The sequence below is a fragment of the Chiloscyllium punctatum genome, chromosome 11, assembly GCF_047496795.1.
Source record: "Chiloscyllium punctatum isolate Juve2018m chromosome 11, sChiPun1.3, whole genome shotgun sequence".
Lineage (NCBI taxonomy): Eukaryota > Metazoa > Chordata > Chondrichthyes > Orectolobiformes > Hemiscylliidae > Chiloscyllium > Chiloscyllium punctatum.
The window spans coordinates 68487332-68501782 of record NC_092749.1 but is presented as its reverse complement, the minus strand read 5'-3'; the positions used below and the strand labels follow the sequence as shown (position 1 = coordinate 68501782).

The window sequence follows — 14451 nt, the reverse complement described above, 5'->3', positions numbered from 1 at the left end:
TATATTCCAACAGCACAAGCAAATCCCCTACCAGGACATTATTCCTTCTGCTGTTCAGGTTCGATCTCTTTGAATGAGTACCAATGTCTCAAGAATATGAAGCCCTTCCTCCTGCACTAATTCTGCAGCCACACTTTCACCTTCTCTGCCCTTCTGTTTCTATACTCACTAGCTGATGGCATCAGTATTGAATTGCTACCTTTGAGGCCCTGATTACAACTGCAGCTCCCTAAAATCTTTTTGGATTGATCTTTTCCCTTTGTCTATCTGTGTTGCTAGTACTATTTTGACCATGACCATTAGCTGTTCATTCCTCACCCCCACCCCCTGTCTCTAACCCAATCTTTCACCAAATGTCCCACCCCCACAACCTGCCACCTCCCACCCACCATCTTCACTGCAGCCATTCAGTGATATACTTGACCTGTCACCAGAGAGGTAACATATTTCCCTGGGTTCATACCTATGGGAGCAGAAATACCAGTTGATTGCCCCAACAGTAGGATTCCCTTCAGCTACTTATTTCCCAATCTTCCTTCTGCACCCCTTAGACAATTGTGGTGCTATGGACTTATTTCTGGCACTACTCAGAGGAACTATTATTCCCCAGTGTTCAGAGTAGGCTGGAGAGTGAGATGCATTCCAGAAATTCTGTACTTCATACCAACTCCTTCTGTTTTATCAGATGGTCACCCATTTCCTTGCTGCCTCCACTCCTCGGAGCTGCAGAGTGACCATGTGTTAGCCATAATACTCTCAACGTTGCAGATGCACAGAAGCGATGCCAGCTCTTGCTGAAGCTCCCAAAGCTGGACCTGATGACGATACCTGCTCATGTGGACTTCGAAGTTATGTGAAGTGATCTGGAGCTCCCATGTAAACAGGTTGTATGTCTTCTATGGGACTGAGATATCCTGCCATGCCTCTCTCTCTTGGATTAATAGTTGATTTAGTCAGAAGAGTTAACAAAAGAATCACTGGTTAATTTGTTGCTCCCCTTGTTCAGATTTCTCTTATTTTATGTGGAATTAATTTTGATATTTCACCTCCTTTCTATTATCTACAAATATCTCAAATTTTAATTGACTGAAAAAGTTTAGAACATTTTTAGTGTTTGTGTTTCTTGTTATTTAATTTAAGTTCTTTTTCTCCTGGACTTGATTAATTAATTGAACACAATAATGTAACTGGACAATTTAGCTTTAACATTTCTACTATTTCTTTTATCTATTTCTAACTAATAGTCAATTCATTTAAATTAAAAATCAATACTTGCCAGTATCTCACATGTGTGACTCCATGATTTATAATGTCATTTTAGTATATTATTGTGCTTTTCCTCCTGCTTGATTCAGTCTGTCTGTGCTGCTGTGCCTCAACCACTTTTTCCTCCAATCAGGAGAGGGCAATGGCCTAATGATATTATTGCTGTACTGTTAATCCAGAGACCCAGACAATGTCCTGGAGACCTGGGTTCAAATCCTGCCACAGCAGATAGTAGAAATTGGATTCATTTCAAATCCATAATTAAAAGTTGAATGGTGACCATTGTTGGTTGTTGAAAAATCCCACCTGGATCATTAATGTCGTTTAGGGAAGGAAACTGTCACACTTACCTGGTCTGGCCTACATGTGACTCCAGACCCACAACAATGTGGTTGACTCTTAGCTGTTCTCTGGGCAATTAGGGATAGGCAATAAATGCCAGTGATGCCCTCATCCTGTGAATGAAAAGAAAATTAATTAATGATTATTTGTAGTTAGATTAATTAATTTATCTAGTTTGTAGTTTCCTCTACCTAGTTTAAATCACTGCTTTAGCTTCAAAACAAAACCTTAATAGTCACTAACCAATGACATATGTGCAACATTATTCCTTTTTTTTTTCTGAAGTACACTGCTTTATCCCCCTGCTGCTTGCTCCCTCCAAGCAGCACTGCTATGTTCTACTGCTCTCTCGCCTTCTTTGCCTTCTAGCTACACTGTTGGTGACTTCTATCGAGTCTGTGCTGCTTCCCCCACTGCTACTTCTTCCATCCTTTTGTCACTGATGCGAAATGTAAATTTTGTATCTCTTCTTGTAGATTCTGCCAGCACTGTTCAGCATTTCCAGCATTTTCTGTTTCACTCAGATTTCCTGGATCCTTATTTTCAATCGACATGGGTGTCACTGGCTGGGCCAGCATTTATTGCTAGTCCCTAATTACCTGTGAGAAGGTGGAGGTGAGCTGCCTTCTTGGACCACTGCTGTCCATGTGCTATAGGTTAGACCCATAATACCCATAATAATTCCAGGATTTTAATCCAGTAACACTGAAGGAAAGGTGAGATATTTCCAAGTCTGGATGTTGAGTGGTTTGGAGGGGAACTTGCAGGCGGTGGTATTCTCATGTATCTGCTGCCCTTGTCCTTCTAGATGGAAATGGTTCTGGATTTGGAAGGTGCTGACAAAAGAATCTTTGGCGAATTTCTGCAGTGTATCTTGTAGATAGTAGATGCTACTGAGTGTCTGTGAGTTGATGTTTGTGGATGTGAGCTGCTTCGCCTTCGATCGTGTCAAACTTCTTGAATGTTGTTGGAGCTGCACCTATCCAGGCAAGCAGAGAGTATTCCATAAAACTCCTGATTTAGCTTCCACAGTATTTAGCTGTTGTAGAATCTTGAGCTACATAGCCAAAACGGTGGAAAAGAAACCAGAAGAAATTGTGTTCAAGCTGTACAGCAGTGATGAATTTTAGTTGCTGAGAAATAAAGAAGACCTTCAAATGATATAGGCCATAGTTAAACAAAAAGTTTGTTTTTTTTTGGTTTATTGCAGAGGTGCTGATATCAAGTTATATAACTTCTCAATCCTCCTTGCCAAACTGGAAAGTTTAATCTGCACTGGCTTTTTTTTTGTAAAATGTAGTGTAGATGTTTTGACACTAATGATCAATCTTGTGGCTCTTCTCCAGTCTGTCTCCAGTGTTTAAGAGTTTTCCTTGCTGCTTGGCAACTGGAACAGAACTTAAGTACAGTCTAACCAGAATAGAGTTGGATCAGTCCTTCTTCTGATACGTATTTTACTGTTTTGGCTTTTTGTTCAACCTTCTGTTAGCTTTATTAATAACTGCTGTACACAATATTGAATCCATCAAGACCCCTCAACCCAAGCTGCTTTGAAAGTATGCATGTTACTTTTTCTTATAAAGTATTTTGCATTTGCCTGCAAATTCCTTTGCCATTTCTGTTCATGTACATAGTTTGCCTAAAGGACTAACCTTTGAGCTATATCACTGACCTATTATGGCGGCATTTGAATATTTTATTAGTCATTGAGATTTGTAGTCCGTTATATCAATTGGAACAGTTGTGGTCTCATCATTCAAACTCTGAGGCTCATCAACTTTCTCTCAACCCTGAAAACAAAACTCCTGTCACCTGTACCTGTTATTTTCTACCCAACAGTCAACTTAGATCTGTTTCTAAAATTTGCATAACCTTTCCTACCACTTTAAGTTTAATAACTAGCTTTTCATGTGGATCTTTATCAACTACCTTTGGAAATCCAAGTGCAGTAGATCTGTTGAGATTGAAAGGTTTACCATGGACCTCTTGGCTTACCACTCAAAAGTTGGCAAGGAGAGTTTGTCAGGCTGTTTACCTCTACCAGTCTGGTTCCATGCTAAGTGCTTCTTACTAATTCTCTCTACCTTATGTTGAACATCTAACTGGTGAAACTGATCTTCGTCTTATGCTTGACAATGAATGATCAAAATGTCCAGACTAGTTCCAAAGCTGAATGTGCAAAACCGAACTAAGAAACTTGCCCTTAATTATTGTACTCCTAATACTGCATAAACATTTTAAGTCCTGCTTCACACAAATGCTCTCCCTCTATCCCTGTGGTGTAGAAGGGCACAGCAAAGTGTTTTGAGAGCCATCTTTCATTCAAGTATTTCTTTCTTTAAATTTTTAAAATTGTTTTTTTTTGGATTAATTCCAGGAATGCGCTTTGTAAATATTAAAAAAAAACAAATTGAGTGGAATTTTCCCATTTGCAGTTAAAGTGTTTTGGTGAGTGAAATTCATTTTGCCTAGTCTGTCTTGGCTCATAGTGATTTTTCTCAGGCAATCTTCTGCTATTCACAAGGCAGTTGGGGCTCCTGGACATGTCTTGGTAAATCACATAGCTGTAAATGTGCAAATGCTTAGTACTGGCACCATGCTTAAAGCTCAGCTGCATACTGCTTCAGATGTTGCAAGCCCGGAACTGGCACTTGCACATTCGTGCTCAATCATTGTTATTGATGACATGCTGAAAGGAAAGGACAGTTTGCTCTTTTCTTCACAAACAACGACCTGGGGATGTTAATGGACGGGTGATGGAGAGGAGGGCCATGCTTTTTTCAGCAGACCGCCACAGGAGGCTTGATCTCTTAGCAGCACCCCAAGTGACCTACCTATATTTCCTGAACTGCTTGGCACTTGACTTACAGGACTGACCATTCCCTGGACTGCAAAGACATGGATCCCAGGCTCCCAACGTATGAAGTATTTGATTGACTGTGGCCAATTCACTGTAGTGTCATCAGACAAGCCCTTTGACTAACTGTGCTGACACACCTTGACTGTTTTTTTGCCCCCCTTTGTCTTTCTTTTATATCCAGAAGTACTTTCATGTACAACTGAACATTTCCCTCTACTAAGTCACCTGCTACTTTTCACTTGTTATCCACCACTATGACATTACCTGTGTTTTTAATTGATAACTAATTCACCTGCTAAGCTCAACAGTGCAGTGACATCAAAGGCAAGGGAAGGGTATGGAGACTGGAAGGGGATTAAATCAAAATAATATTGGAAAGGGAGATAAAGCATCTACTTTGACTTTTGTATATGGCTATTTACTTGCAGCACCTGTAACGTGTTTGCAGTGTAAAGCTCCTGGCAAATGCTGTAGCTTTGACATTGGCATTGTATAGTGCCACACAGCGACATGTATGCCACATAGTTGATCGCTCGATTGATTGTTCAGTGATCCTTACCAACATTTCCACTAATTTCTCCTGCCTCTGCAAATCCCTTCATAGTTTGTGCCCAGAAGTGGAAGTCATACAGTGGAATGAGAGTTGATGTACCCGGGGCTGCCCAGTGGTTACTTAAGGGGAATGCTGCTCCTCCCTATCATAAGCTGCCCACTTCTCCACCTGCATCACAAAACATTGAGCTGCAGAGGGTGGCAACCTCCAAGTGAGCAGGGAAGATCTGGTGTGCTAATCTGGTGTGCTGAGAAACAAATGTGACTGACATTGAGGTTGGCCATCTGCAAGAAGCGGTAAGATGAGCAAGCACTAAGAAAGCAAGCTAAGAGTCCTGCGGTGTAGCCTGTGCAGGTGCAGGAAGAACATGTGTGTCCTCACACACAAAAGGTGACCTAGCAGAAGAATGCAAGCTATTGGTGTCCTTGAACTCCAGAGTGTTGAAGGGCTGAATTGGGGTGTGAATTGGACTGAGAACAAGCACGATGATATGGTGAAGCTGGTGGTTCGTTGATGCCAACTTGCATAAATATTGGGATGAGGAGGATAGTACCATGCAGCACACAGGGAAGTTGTTCTGCAGAAGCAGTTCTGTGATGGCTGGGGTAAGCATTTGGTGATCCTGGCTCTAAGTTATATCATAATTTCTATTGTTTAGTTTCTTTGTGACAGAGCGGAGAATTGAAAGTGGCATATAAATTAGGCAAGTTGGGGTTTAATGAGATTGCCACTCAGTGATGAAATTTTGAAGTCACCATCCATGGCTGAAGGGCAAAATTAGGTAGAATTTTCACGAAGTTGAGAATCAGTTTTCATTCTCTTAATATTTTCCCACTTTTCTTGATATTATTTGCACCGCGCCAGGGAGAGGAAAAAAAATCCGCCTGTAAGTTCAAAACATGCAAGTTATTCTCAATTGATTTCTATGATGTGCTATAAACCCTTCAAAAGTGATCCCCAAAACATAAACCAAAGACAAAACAAAATAGTTAATTGGGCGATTAGTTCGCTCTTACACATTGAAGAAACCATTAAAGTGGTTATCTACAGTGTTTACACTGAGCTTGAACCCTGACCTTGTCTTTATTGTGGTTTCTTTTTGCTCTGTGCTTTAAGGCAAAATTTTAAACGTTAATGGATATTCTACACTTAGATTATGGGAGCTATTCTGTTCCTTGATTTTGCTGGACCTTGATGTTCCTGGATATTCTGAGGTACTATTAGATATTCTTGAATAGTTTTACATAATGGCAAAATAGTTTTTAAAGATTTTGGTTACACCTTTTGAAAGTTTTTCACAGAGCTGTCAACTTGACCACATATAGTGCATCACTTGTAAGTTACTGTTATTTGATATTGTAAAATTAATAAATTGTTTCACTTAAGATTTTCTGTTGCAAGTATAACAAACGATATACTCCTTGAGTGGGCAAGTATATATTATGGGGAGAGAAATCCTGCACCCTTAAAATATCTGGGGATTTATCAATAAGCTCAGGCTTATTGAAATTAAGCAGGCTATCTGGAGGAAGGCAATATTCTCAGGCAGCTTCTTTCCCTGTTGGATGGCTATGTAAATCCTACAGATCTAAGACTAAGTGTTTGTGTGACTGGCTGTCTTGAATTCGGTGGAGAAAAGTTATCAGAGGAATACTGCTAATATAAATTAGCTCTGAATAAGAGTTGAAAGCTACAAGTCATGTCAGTACAATGCCTGTGGTGAAACAATTGATATTGGAACTGTCTAAGAGGGCAGAATTTGAGGGGTTCAGTTATCTTGGATGATGGTAGGTCTGGTGGAGGAGCAGAGATAAGAGGAGTAGACCACAGAGGGATTTGAAAATCAGGATGAGATTGTTAACATTAAGGTTTAGATGATTTGAAGTCAATGTTAGTCATCAAAAATAAGAGAGATGGGTAAATGAGACCTACTGCATTTTGGGATGTAAGCAACAGATGGATGGGCTCAAGTTTATGTATTAGGTAGGCAGAAGAACCTAGCTCCTTATTTGCCTGAACAGAATTCCAATTCTCAAGTTCCAATACATTGAATCAATCCTGCCATTAATCTTCACTCCATTGCCGATTGTGGAATTCAATGTGGTTACCTAATATTCTTATCAATATGGGTGCATCAAAGTGCCTACTTGAAATACAGAGGATGGTGAATCTATTCACACTCCCTGGATGTTTTAATATAGCTCCATGAGGGTCCTTTGTAGAATAGACTTGTCTCCCACCCATTCTGGATTAAAAAAAAGACACAAGTTGTGACCCAGCATATCTGGGTCCTAGCCTAATTTGCTGTCCTTCTATTGTATACCTCCCCTTCGGGTAATGGTGATAGTGTGCTGGATGAGCTAAGCATTTTCAAACTGTTTCTTTTTAATTGGACGTGAATCTTTTTATGGTAATATGCATGACCCTTGTGAATTTCCCCTCCCCCTTGGAATGGGCTAATAATTAGGTGCTTTACATTTGTTTTAATGAGCTGACTGTCTTGTTGCACACCTCATGATCATTTAATTTCAGTCTGAATTAAGTCTAATTTTTAGGGTATAGATGGTCTCTTCCAGAAGTATACACTTTTCAAGTGTATGTGTATCACTGTTTACCTTGTAACATGATGTAAGAATAGAATAATTCAGTCAGCATGTTTAATTATAAAATATAGGCATGTAACTTGTGCGACACCTGCTTTAGTTTAAACTTATTACAGTTGCACGTTGACATTTGATATATTCGTAAATAGTAGAAATAAGTTTAAAAACTCAGTGACTCTAAATATCTTGTGATTTAAAAAAAAACTTGTACCTTTTATATTGAGCCAGGAAGCTCAATATGGTGGTTAAATGTAATTGGACACTGGTTGCTGTGAATCTCTATCACTGAAATGTGGTTTTGGCAAACTTCCTAAAATGGAAGGGTGTGTGTACTTTGTGACATATAATAACGCATTTAGGGTATTTAACCAAATAGTCTGTCTACTTCTTTTGAAATGCTGGGAAATTCTTGAGATATCTTCTGAAACGAAGTTGCCTCAAAGGCAGAATTGATAATTTTCTGCTTAATCTAGTTGAAATACTAAGGTGTTTCCTGTTTTGGAGATGGTTCAATTAATGCTGTAGCCTGTTTCTTGAATGGTCATCTCTGAATAGGTTGATTAGAAAATCTCTATAAATTAAATGTGGTGGTGATGCAAGTTAATTCCTCTATTGTATTCTTTAGTATTAATGGGATGTTCAAAGTAACAAACACTTAGTTGAATAAACCATAAAGTTATTTAACCATTTAATACGATTTAATATTCCCGCAGCTTATATAAATATTTCATTTTCAGACATCTGTAGCTTCTGGATAGCCTGACTTTAGACAATGCTCCTGCACTAATGATGATAGCAGTCAGTTTCATTTGAGAGTCCTTGAATTTCTCAAAACTGAGATTTAAAAGGAAATTACTGAAAAGCAGTTGTCAAACAATTTTGTGGTTGGTAAATGTGTGACAGGATGATGTAATTCACTTTGCAATGGCAAACAAAACTTTTAATTGCACATAATAATGTGCAACTATTTGCCCTCTTCCCATAGAGTGACAGTAGCCATCTCCTATCACTTCACTAATGGAGCTTATATAAATCTGAGACTTATAAATATTTATTTCTGCCCGCCCCCCCCCCCCAAATATGTAAAATAAAGTTCAAAATGATCGTTCAGTTAGTTTGGGCCGAACTTTGTTTAGTTGTAACAAAATGCTGCTCTGTGTCAAAGTATATATTGTTTATATTGAGGGCTGCCGTTGTATGTTTTTTTAAGCTGGTTAACTTTGGCCCCTGAGAGGAGGAAGATAGAAAATAATTGAAAATAATAACAGTTTTGTATCCTTTGTATGCTGATTAACAAAAACTCTTTTTTTGAGAAGCCTCGATTGCTTAATAGAAAGAAACTACATTTAAGTAATTATGGGAGTGTGTTTACATAAACAATTTTCACTGCTGGTATTAAAATAAATGAAGTGCTGTTGTACATATTTATTAATCAATCCCCCTGAATTTGAATTTTCCAACCATAGGAAAGCTTAACACTGACTTTGAAGGATTTGTTAAAAATGTCATTTTTGAAGAGTCATCTTACAAAAAGCATCTTTTCCTATGGTTTCTGTATTTGAGAGAGTTATAAATGGCATATTGGAGGTTGTGACATATCCACGTCAAACTAGCTCCTCGCTTACCACTGAGTATACATGGACTCAATTAGTTTTATTTTGTCTCTGTTCTTACAGTAATGGTAGTATACTCTTGTGCTGTTGCTTTTTGAAGCAAATAGTTTAAGTAGTTTGGATGATTGCAATTACATTATTTTTTCTTTTTTCCCCATCCCATTGCAATTTGCAATTCCATACTTATTTTGTGGTACAGGTCATTCCGCTATAACATGTGTTTCATTAACGCGAATTTGCTGTAATGCAATTGATGAATTGGGGAAACAATTTCTAAAGTGCAAACTTTTAAAACATGTGTTGGCTGTAGCACGATGACATCATCAGCACTTTAAGTGCTGTTTCTAAGGCACGATTTTTCTATAATGCGGGGTTGCACAAGAACACAACCCGCGTCCTAGAAGAACTGCCTGTATACTGAAAATAAATAGCAATAATCTGACATTCAGGCGCCACGCAGTGAAGCCTGTGTGTTTTCACAAGGTATGCTGACTATGATGACTGTGTATTGTGGATTATTACGCGTTTTGTGGGCATTTGCAAGCATTGAACTAAAAAGATCTGTTTTTAAATCTCCTTTCCTTTTTTTTTGTCACAGGAACAATGATTTAAGGTTTAATATCAATAGCCAAATGTATTTCTCACCCTAGAACTTTCAGGAATGCCAGGCAGGTTGTAATTTTGGTTAGCACTACCAAATAGATTTTGTGAGAATGTTGCACACTACAAATACAGGATTCAAGACAAAATCCTGTTGCATTATGTCGAATACATTTTACATTTCTCTAGTACTACCGACTTAACAAAGCTGATGTTTTATTTATTGTTTTATTTATACATTTTTTAAAACAATGTTTTATTTATTGTGGTAAGCAGTTATGTTAAGGCATGGTGTAATTGGGCATTTCTCCAAGGATCTCTGACACTGCTTTAAGCAGATGATTTTTTATATATAAGCATAACTTTTATCCAAGTCTCTGAATGCTGACCAATCAGTTGGAAACTTTGAGGTTTAATTTTAAAAATAGAAAGATGATGAATGAAGAGGGTTTAATATTTTTTTCCCCTCCAATTTTCTGCTCTGTTGGTGGTACCTGTTTGTTTCCACAGGCTGTGACAGCTTGCTGGCATCCTGGCCATGTTCCTGTTCCTCATTATCACAGCCTAAATAGTGAGAACCAGCAAGCTATTTGACTATGGAGGGCAAGCAACCTTGATCCTGGCCTTGAAACATCCATTAGAACATGAATCAATGGTTTGCAATTAACTATGGAAATCCAGACTTCCCTCATCCCTTCTCTCCTAATACAGGGGATTAAAAATTGAGAGCTTCCAGTAAACCTATCAAAAATCAGTGACTAAACTGGGAATGTGAAGTCTGTATGATTAAACCCCACAGATTGCAATGTATTTATTTGCTGAGCCATTCAGAAAGTAAAAGTTTAAAAGTTAATATTGGCTTTCTAAATAATCTGAGATAAACTGGGAGAGAGAGAGAAAAAAAACATGAGCAATAAATGAGTATGTATGTTTGAAGATGATTGCTGCTTATTTATTTATTCATTCACAACACTGTTTAACTGTAAAGGGAACATCGACGTTGCCATAGGGTTCTTCCTGTTACCAGTAAGAGGCTTCAAATACATCTTTAAAATGACTCGTACCTTCTCTTAAAAGAATGCTATTACCTCGTACTTTGCAGTATCTATTTTTGTAGAAGAAAATTGTTCAGGGAGTGAACCCCTGGGGCTTTGCGCATCAGTGCATATCTTTTTAATTAATTTGATGTGTTTGTGGAAACCATCATTGGTATTTAATAGTTAACTCATTGAGTGCCAGGGCATTACCCATTTTTGTATCTTTTTTTAAGAAGTGGCAAAGTTTCATTTTTAGTTAGGAATTCAATTATTGAAGCAAAACGATCAGTCTCTTGAATTCACCTGCTAAAATTGTGCTTTTAAAATTTAAAGGAGCTTATGTTTACAGCTTTTGAATGATCTCTCTTTTATTTTTAAAATGCTTTATGTTGAGTAATTTTGCTTGTGTTCTGTACCAAATGAGACCACATTAATACCACTTAACAATCTCAAAAAAAATAGACATTATGTTTGAAAAAAAAGCATAAAAGTTGTTGCAAGGATGTAGCTTTGTCTACATTTTTATGTAACATGTGAAACATTATTTGTTCCAGTCCTGTTCAGGGTCCTGATTACCTTTTTTCTGGTATATTAAAGTTTACATTAGTGCCAGTTCCTGCTCTTTCATTGAACAGGAAAATTTCATGAACTTTCTTTCTGATTTTCAGGCTTCTGCTTGCCCTCATTTGGTCCATATCTGACTGTTTCCTTCTCTGTCTCTGAGGATTCTGGGGACAGGTTTATAACCAAGCAGCAGATTCCCACAGCTTCTATTGACACTTCCTTTAGAAATATCTTTTGTTTCTTTATTTATGCCATACCCACTCCATCTGGCCCTGTACCATGAAACTGCCAATCAAACTATAAAGGATAAATTAGAATCTGTAGTGCAGCACTAATCCTCAGATGATAGCCTCAGAGTTATGTCATTAATTGAAACTGCAAGTAGTCACAGCAAACTTTTTAAAAGTACTTGTGGATGTAAATGCTTTACAGTTTGACAGTTAGTTAGAATGAGTTTACCCACCTTTTACACACTTCCATGTCCACATTTACTAATTCCTTTTAAGAGCGTGTAACATTTCCCAAAGAAAACTTGACCTTTTATAAAATACCTGGATGAGGGCGTAGAAGGATGGGTTAATAAATTTGCAGATGACACTAAGATGAGTGGAGTTGTGGATAGTGCTGAAGGATGTTGCAGATTACAGAAGGTCATGGATAAGCTTCAGAGCTGGGCTGGAATGTGGCAAATGGAGTTTAATGTGTGAGGTGATTCACTTTGGAAGGAGTAACAGGAATAATGTTAAGATTCTTGGTAGCGCAAATGAGCAGAGAGATATGTATCCATGTATATAGATCCCTGAAAGTTGCCACCCACATTGATAAGTTTGTTAAGAAGGCTTGTGTTAGCTTTTATTGGTAGAGGGATTGAGTTTCGGAACCCCGAGGTTATGCTGCAGGTGTACAAACTCTGGTGTGGATGCACTTAGAGTATTGTGTACAGTTCTGGTCCTCGCATTATAGGAAGGATGTGGAAACTTTGGAACGGGTTCAGAGGAAATTTACTAGGATGTTGCCTGGTATGCAGGGAAGATCTTATGAAGAAAGGGTGAGGTCAGATCATGATCAGATGAGCCAATGGGCATAAGAGGTACAGTTAGTAAGTTTGCAGAAGACACCAAAATTGGAGGTGTAGTGGACAGCGAAGAGGGATACCTCAGATTACAACAGGATCTTGTCCAGATGGGTCAATGGGCTGAGACGTGGCAGATGGAGTTTAATTTAGATAAATGCGAGGTGCTGCATTTTCGGAAAGCAAATCTTAGCAGGACTTCTACACTTAATGGTAAGGTCCTAGTGTTGCTGAGCAAAGAGACCTTGGAGTAGGTTCATAGCTCCTTGAAAGCGGAGTCGCAGTTAGATAAGATAGTGAAGAAGGCATTTGGTATGCTTTCCTTTATTGGTCAGAGTATTGAGTACAGGAGTTGGGAGGTCATGTTGCAGTTGTATAGGGCATTGGTTAGGCCACTTTTGGAATATTGCATGCAATTCTAATCTCTTTCCTATCGGAAGGACATTGTGAAACTTGAAAGAGTTCAGAAAAGACTTACAAGGATGTTGCCAGGGTTGGAGGATTTGAGCTATAGGGAGAGGCTGAATAGGCTGGGGCTGTTTTCCCTGGAGCGTCGGAGACTGAGGGGTGACCTTATAGAGGTTTATAAAATCATGAGGGGCATGGATAAGGTAAATAGATAAGGTCTTTCCCCTGGGGTAGGGGAGTTCAGAACTAGAGGGCATAAGTTTAGGGTGATAGGAGAAAGATATAAAAGAGACCTAAGGGGCAACTTTTTCACTCACAGGGTGATGCGTGTGTGGAATGGGCTGCCAGAGAAAGTAGAGGATTCTAGTAGGATTGCAACATTTAAAAGACATCTGGATGGGTATATGAATAGGAAGGGTTTAGAGGGATATGGGCCGGGTGTTGGCAGGTGGGACTAGATTGGGTTGGGATATCTGGTTGGCATGGACGGGTTGGACCGAAGGGTCTGTTTGCATGCTGTACATCTCTATGACTCTGTCCCCATGGGCTTCCTGTACCAATCCAGATGAGGCTTTAGAACCTCGTTAAAAGTATACTCCAAATCTCCAAATGACTCCAGAGCTTTATATGTTTTATTCAGATGTCTAAAGTACACCTTACGCATGAAAATCACATCTGTTCGCAGTCAGCTGCCTCTGTGAACCATGTATATGTAAACAGCAACTCACCTGGTTCTCCCCCCAACCCTACCCCTGACAAAGATGTGAGTGTTGCGTTCAGGGGCAGATCGTCTAGAACCAGGGCTCTGACATCTTGTGAAGAGAGAGACCCTTCTATCCTGGCCAATCAGAGGCCTTCCACATTAGGAGCTGTAGCAGCAGACTGGAATTTAAATTTAGTAACAGAGAATTTTCAGCGGAGGCATCTTCCTTCCAGCATTTTTCCGTCTTTCAATAAAAGTGAGGAGGTATGGAGGGTGGAGAGTATCCCTCTCGTGGGTGACTTGTGCATCAAGGCAGAAAAGGAAGGCCTCCTGGAGCTTTCCTCACCCCACCTCCCACCTAAGGTCTCTAGGTCCACACTGGTAACTGAGTTCACTGCCTTTAACCGGACTTAATCAGACTCATTGAGAGCTTTATTGCTCCACATATGGGGGCTGTTGTGGTGCAGTGATAGTGTCACTCCCTCTAGGAAAGCGGGCTCAGTGCCAAGTGCCAGCTGCTTCGACATATCTGACCAGATAGCCCTGCTGGCCCACAATCCCACCTCTGGTGAAAACTGGCCCAGAGATGGCATGGAGCTGGGATCTGACACCAGCTTGCGTGGCTAATTTTCATCCCCTCCAGCTGCTTCTGCCACTGCCCTGGGTGAGCCAAAAACCTACCCCACATTTGTTTTTCATTTCTATTCACATTTGTGTAACTCATGATAATTATAACTGATGGCCTTTTCAGCAAACATTTTTTAAACACTCTCGACTTAGAAACTGACAAAGGCGTGGTTGGACTGAATGGCCTTCTTCTGCCTGTAAAA

At 39.3% G+C, this 14451-nt stretch overlaps 1 protein-coding gene across 6 annotated transcripts in view; it reads left to right on the top strand.

Moving 5' to 3' along the window:
* Nucleotides 1–14451, top strand: part of bcl11aa (BCL11 transcription factor A a) — a 288569-nt gene that overhangs the window by 57170 nt on the left and 216948 nt on the right. The gene's annotated exons all lie outside the window — the stretch shown is intronic.